The following is a 7,073-nucleotide window of genomic DNA, read 5'->3' on the forward strand; positions in this document are numbered from 1 at the left end:
GCCAGGCGCGCGAGCCAGACTGTTACCAGGAGCGAGAGCAAGACTGCTGCCACTCGCGCGTGCCAGACTGTTGACAGAAGCGTGTACAAGACTGTTGGCGGGTGCTCGCTCGCAAGAGCGTCGGTGCACGCGCGCGAAAGAAAGTCGACGCCCGCGCACGGAAGAAAGTTGGCTCCTGCGCGCGGAAGAAAGTCGGCATCCGCGCGCGGAAGAAAGTCGGCATCCGCGCGCGGAAGAAAGTCGGCGCCAGCGCGCGGAAGAAAATCGGCGCCAGCGCGCGGAAGAAAGTCGGCGCCCGTGTGGAAGAAAGTCTGCTCGCACCAGAGCATTGGCGCTCGCGTGTGCCAGACTGTTGCCGCCCGCGCGCGAGTGCCACACTGTTGCCGCCCGCGCGCGAGTGCCACACTGTTGCCGCCCGCGCACGCGTGCCACACTGTTGCCGCCCGCGCGCGTGCAAGACTGTTGCTGCCAGCGCGCGCGTGCAAGACAGTTGCCGTCAGCGCGTGCGTGCAAGACTGTTGCCGCCCGGGCGCGCGTGCAAGATTGTTGCCGCCCGGGCGCGCGTGCAAGACTGTTGCCGCCCGTGCGCGTGCAAGACGATTGCCGCCTGCGCGCGAGTGTAAGACTGTTTCCGCCCGCGCGCGCGTGCAAGACTGTTGCCACCCACGCGCGCATGCAAGACTGTTGCCGCCCGTGCGTACGTGCAATACTGTTGCCGCCCGTGCGTACGTGCAATACTGTTGCCTCCCGCGCGCGCGTGCGAGACTGTTGCCGCCAGCGCGCGCGTGCAAGACTGTTGCCGCCCGCGCGCACGTGCAAGACTGTTGCCGCCCGCGCGCGCGTGCAAGACTGTTGCGGCCCGCGCGCGCATGCAAGACTGTTGCCGCCCCCACACGGAAGACTGTTGCTGCCCGCGCGTGCGTGCAAGACTGTTGCCGCCCGCGCGCGCGTGCAAGACTGTTACCGCCAGCGCGCGCGTGCAAGACAGTTGCCGCCCGCGCGTGCGTGCAAGACTGTTGCCGCCCGGGCACGCGTGCAAGACTGTTGCCGCCCGTGCGCGTGCAAGACGGTTGCCGCCTGCGCGCGCGTGCAAGACTGTTTCCGCCCGCGCGCGCGTGCAAGACTGTTGCCACCCACGCGCGCATGCAAGACATTTGCCGCCCGTGCGTACGTGCAATACTGTTGCCGCCCGTGCGTACGTGCAATACTGTTGCCCCCCGCGCGCGCGTGCGAGACTGTTGCCGCCAGCGCGCGCGTGCAAGACTGTTGCCGCCCGCGCGCACGTGCAAGACTGTTGCCGCCCGCGCGCGCGTGCAAGACTGTTGCGGCCCGCGCGCGCATGCAAGACTGTTGCCGCCCCCACACGGAAGACTGTTGCTGCCCGCGCGTGCGTGCAAGACTGTTGCCGCCCGCGCGCGCGTGCAAGACTGTTACCGCCAGCGCGCGCATGCAAGACAGTTGCCGCCCGCGCGTGCGTGCAAGATTGTTGCCGCCCGGGCACGCGTGCAAGACTGTTGCCGCCCGTGCGCGTGCAAGACGGTTGCCGCCTGCGCGCGCGTGCAAGACTGTTTCCGCCCGCGCGCGCGTGCAAGACTGTTGCCACCCACGCGCGCATGCAAGACATTTGCCGCCCGTGCGTACGTGCAATACTGTTGCCGCCCGTGCGTACGTGCAATACTGTTGCCCCCCGCGCGCGCGTGCGAGACTGTTGCCGCCAGCGCGCGCGTGCAAGACTGTTGCCGCCCGCGCGCACGTGCAAGACTGTTGCCGCCCGCGCGCGCGTGCAAGACTGTTGCGGCCCGCGCGCGCATGCAAGACTGTTGCCGCCCCCACACGGAAGACTGTTGCTGCCCGCGCGTGCGTGCAAGACTGTTGCCGCCCGCGCGCGCGTGCAAGACTGTTGCTGCCAGCGCGCGCGTGCAAGACAGTTGCCGCCAGCGCGTGCGTGCAAGACTGTTGCCGCCCGGGCGCGTGTGCAAGACTCTTGCCGCCCGTGCGCGTGCAAGACGGTTAACGCCTGCGCGCGTTTAAGACTGTTTCCGCCCGCGCGCGCGTGCAAGACTGTTGCCACCCACGCGCGCATGCAAGACTTTTGCCGCCTGTGCGTACGTGCAAGACTGTTGCCTCCCGCGCGCGCGTGCAAGACTGTTGCCGCACGCGCGCGCATGGAAGACTGTTGCCAGGCGCGAGTGCCAGACTGCAGCCACTCGCGAGTGCCAGACTGCAGCCACTCGCGCGTGCCAGACTGCTGCCACTCGCACTGCCAGACTGTTGCCAGGAGCGAGAGCAAGATTGCTGCCACTCGCGCGTGCCAGACTGTTGACAGGAGAGCGTGCAAGACTGTTGCCGCCCGCGCGCTCGTGCAAGACGGTTTCCGCATGCGCGCAAGACTGTTGCCGCCCCGCGCGCGCGTGCAAGAATGTTGCCGCCCGGGCGCGCGTGCAAGACTTTTGCCGCCCGTGCGCGTGCAAGACTGTTGCCGCCCGCGAGCACGTGCAAGACTGTTGCCACGCGCGCGTGCAAGACTTGCCACGAGCGCGTGCAAGACTGTTGTCACGCGCGAGAGCAAGACTGTTGTCACTCGCGCGTGCAAGATTGTTGCCACTCGCGCGGGCAAGACTGATGCCAGGAGCACGTGCAAGACTATTGGCGGGCGCTCGCTTGCAAGAGTATTGGCGCTTGCGCGCGGAAAATCATCGGTGCGGGTGAGAGACCATCAGCGCCCGCGCGCGGAAGAAAGTCGGCGCCCCCGCACGGAAGAAAGTCGGCGCCCGTGCGGAAGAAAGTCGGCGCGCACAAGAGCATTGGCGCTCGCACGTGCGGAAAATCATCAGCGCGCGCTAGCAGGAAACCATTGGCGCCCCCGCGCGGAAGACTGCTGCCAAGCACGCGTGCCAGACTGCTGCCAGGCGCGCATGCCAGACTACTGCCAGGCGCGCGTGTCAGACAGCTGCCAGGCGCGCGTGCCAGACTGCTGCCAGGCGCGCGTGCCAGACTGCTGCCAGGCGCGCGTGCCAGACTGCTGCCAGGCGCGCGTGCCAGACTGCTGCCAGGCGCGCGTGCCAGACTGCTGCCAGGCGCGCGTGCCAGACTGCTGCCAGGCGCGCGTGCCAGACTGCTGCCAGGCGCGCGTGCCAGACTGCTGCCAGGCGCGCGAGCCAGACTGTTACCAGGAGCGAGAGCAAGACTGCTGCCACTCGCGCGTGCCAGACTGTTGACAGAAGCGTGTACAAGACTGTTGGCGGGTGCTCGCTCGCAAGAGCGTCGGTGCACGCTCGCGAAAGAAAGTCGACGCCCGCGCACGGAAGAAAGTTGGCTCCTGCGCGCGGAAGAAAGTCGGCATCCGCGCGCGGAAGAAAGTCGGCATCCGCGCGCGGAAGAAAGTCGGCGCCAGCGCGCGGAAGAAAATCGGCGCCAGCGCGCGGAAGAAAGTCGGCGCCCGTGTGGAAGAAAGTCTGCGCGCACCAGAGCATTGGCGCTCGCGTGTGCCAGACTGTTGCCACCCGCGCGCGAGTGCCACACTGTTGCCGCCCGCGCGCGAGTGCCACACTGTTGCCGCCCGCGCACGCGTGCCACACTGTTGCCGCCCGCGCGCGTGCAAGACTGTTGCTGCCAGCGCGCGCGTGCAAGACAGTTGCCGTCAGCGCGTGCGTGCAAGACTGTTGCCGCCCGGGCGCGCGTGCAAGATTGTTGCCGCCCGGGCGCGCGTGCAAGACTGTTGCCGCCCGTGCGCGTGCAAGACGATTGCCGCCTGCGCGCGAGTGTAAGACTGTTTCCGCCCGCGCGCGCGTGCAAGACTGTTGCCGCCCGTGCGTACGTGCAAGACTGTTGCCGCCCGTGCGTACGTGCAATACTGTTGCCGCCCGTGCGTACGTGCAATACTGTTGCCTCCCGCGCGCGCGTGTGAGACTGTTGCCGCCAGCGCGCGCGTGCAAGACTGTTGCCGCCCGCGCGCACGTGCAAGACTGTTGCCGCCCGCGCGCGCGTGCAAGACTGTTGCGGCCCGCGCGCGCATGCAAGACTGTTGCCGCCCCCACACGGAAGACTGTTGCTGCCCGCGCGTGCGTGCAAGACTGTTGCCGCCCGCGCGCGCGTGCAAGACTGTTACCGCCAGCGCGCGCGTGCAAGACAGTTGCCGCCCGCGCGTGCGTGCAAGACTGTTGCCGCCCGGGCACGCGTGCAAGACTGTTGCCGCCCGTGCGCGTGCAAGACGGTTGCCGCCTGCGCGCGCGTGCAAGACTGTTTCCGCCCGCGCGCGCGTGCAAGACTGTTGCCACCCACGCGCGCATGCAAGACATTTGCCGCCCGTGCGTACGTGCAATACTGTTGCCGCCCGTGCGTACGTGCAATACTGTTGCCCCCCGCGCGCGCGTGCGAGACTGTTGCCGCCAGCGCGCGCGTGCAAGACTGTTGCCGCCCGCGCGCACGTGCAAGACTGTTGCCGCCCGCGCGCGCGTGCAAGACTGTTGCGGCCCGCGCGCGCATGCAAGACTGTTGCCGCCCCCACACGGAAGACTGTTGCTGCCCGCGCATGCGTGCAAGACTGTTGCCGCCCGCGCGCGCGTGCAAGACTGTTGCTGCCAGCGCGCGCGTGCAAGACAGTTGCCGCCAGCGCGTGCGTGCAAGACTGTTGCCGCCCGGGCGCGTGTGCAAGACTCTTGCCGCCCGTGCGCGTGCAAGACGGTTAACGCCTGCGCGCGTGTAAGACTGTTTCCGCCAGCGCGCGCGTGCAAGACTGTTGCCACCCACGCGCGCATGCAAGACTTTTGCCGCCTGTGCGTACGTGCAAGACTGTTGCCTCCCGCGCGCGCGTGCAAGACTGTTGCCGCACGCGCGCGCATGGAAGACTGTTGCCAGGCGCGAGTGCCAGACTGCAGCCACTCGCGAGTGCCAGACTGCAGCCACTCGCGCGTGCCAGACTGCTGCCACTCGCACTGCCAGACTGTTGCCAGGAGCGAGAGCAAGATTGCTGCCACTCGCGCGTGCCAGACTGTTGACAGGAGCGCGTGCAAGACTGTTGCCGCTCGCGCGCCTCGTGCAAGACGGTTTCCGCATGCGCGCAAGACTGTTGCCGCCCGCTCGCGCGTGCAAGAATGTTGCCGCCCGGGCGCGCGTGCAAGACTTTTGCCGCCCGTAGCGCGTGCAAGACTGTTGCCGCCCGCGAGCACGTGCAAGACTGTTGCCACGCGCGCGTGCAAGACTTGCCACGAGCGCGTGCAAGACTGTTGTCACGCGCGAGAGCAAGACTGTTGTCACTCGCGCGTGCAAGATTGTTGCCACTCGCGCGGGCAAGACTGATGCCAGGAGCACGTGCAAGACTATTGGCGGGCGCTCGCTTGCAAGAGTATTGGCGCTTGCGCGCGGAAAATCATCGGTGTGGGTGAGAGACCCTCAGCGCCCGCGAGCGGAAGAAAGTCGGCGCCCGTGCACGGAAGAAAGTCGGCGCCCGTGCGGAAGAAAGTCGGCGCGCACAAGAGCATTGGCGCTCGCGCGTGCGGAAAATCATCAGCGCGCGCTAGCAGGAAACCATCGGCGCCCCCGCGCGGAAGACTGCTGCCAAGCACGCGTGCCAGACTGCTGCCAGGCGCGCATGCCAGACTACTGCCAGGCGCGCGTGTCAGACAGCTGCCAGGCGCGCGTGCCAGACTGCTGCCAGGCGCGCGTGCCAGACTGCTGCCAGGCGCGCGTGCCAGACTGCTGCCAGGAGCGCGTGCCAGACTGCTGCCAAGCGCGCGTGCCAGACTGCTGCCAGGCGCGCGTGCAAGACTGCTGCCAGGCGCGCGAGCCAGACTGTTGCCAGGAGCGAGAGCAAGACTGCTGCCACTCGCGCGTGCCAGACTGTTGACAGAAGCGTGTACAAGACTGTTGGCGGGTGCTCGCTCGCAAGAGCGTCGGCACACGCGCGCGAAAGAAAGTCGACGCCCGCGCACGGAAGAAAGTTGGCTCCTGCGCGCGGAAGAAAGTCGGCATCCGCGCGCGGAAGAAAGTTGGCATTCGCGCGCGGAAGAAAGTCGGCATCCGCGCGCGGAAGAAAGTCGGCGCCAGCGCGAGGAAGAAAATTGGCGCCAGCGCGCGGAAGAAAGTCGGCGCCCGTGTGGAAGAAAGTCTGCGCGCACCAGAGCATTGGCGCTCGCGTGTGCCAGACTGTTGCCGCCCGCGCGCGAGTGCCACACTGTTGCCGCCCGCGCAAGCGTGCCACACTGTTGCCGCCGGCGCGCGTGCAAGACTGTTGCTGCCAGCGCGCGCGTGCAAGACAGTTGCCGCCAGCGCGTGCGTGCAAGACTGTTGCCGCCCGGGCGCGCGTTCAAGACTGTTGCCGCCCGTGCGCGTGCAAGACGATTGCCGCCTGCGCGCGAGTGTAAGACTGTTTCCGCCCGCGCGCGCGTGCAAGACTGTTGCCACCACGCGCGCATGCAAGACTGTTGCCGCCTGTGCGTACGTGCAATACTGTTGCCTCCCGCGCGCGCGTGCAAGACTGTTGCCGCCCGCGCGCGCGTGGAAGACTGTTGCCAGGCGCGAGTGCCAGACTGCTGCCACTCGCGCGTTGCCAGACTGTTGCCAAGAGCGAGAGCAAGACTGCCGCCACTCGCGCGTGCCAGACTGTTGACAGGAGCGCGTGCAAGACTGTTGCCGCCTGCGCGCGCGTGCAAGACTGTTTCCGCATGCGCGCAAGACTGTTGCCGCCCCGCGCACGCGTGCAAGACTGTTGCCGCCCGGGCGCGCATGCAAGACTTTTGCCGCCCGTCGCGCGTGCAAGACTGTTGCCGCCCGCGCTCGCGTGCAAGACTGTTGCCGCCTGCGCGCGCGTGCAAGACTGTTGCCGCCCGCGAGCACGTGCAAGACTGTTGCCACGCGCGCGTGCAAGACTTGCCACGAGCGCGTACAAGACTATTGGCGGGCGCTCGCTTGCAAGAGTATTGGCGCTTGCGCGCGGAAAATCATCGGTGCGGGTGGGAGACCATCAGCGCCCGCGCGCGGAAGAAAGTCGGCGCCCGTGCGGAAGAAAGTCGACGCGCACAAGAGCATTGGCGCTCGCGCGTGCGGAAAATCATAAGCGCGCGCTAGCAGGAAAC

The sequence above is a fragment of the Palaemon carinicauda genome, chromosome 2 (assembly GCF_036898095.1).
Source record: "Palaemon carinicauda isolate YSFRI2023 chromosome 2, ASM3689809v2, whole genome shotgun sequence".
Taxonomy (NCBI): Eukaryota; Metazoa; Arthropoda; class Malacostraca; order Decapoda; family Palaemonidae; genus Palaemon; species Palaemon carinicauda.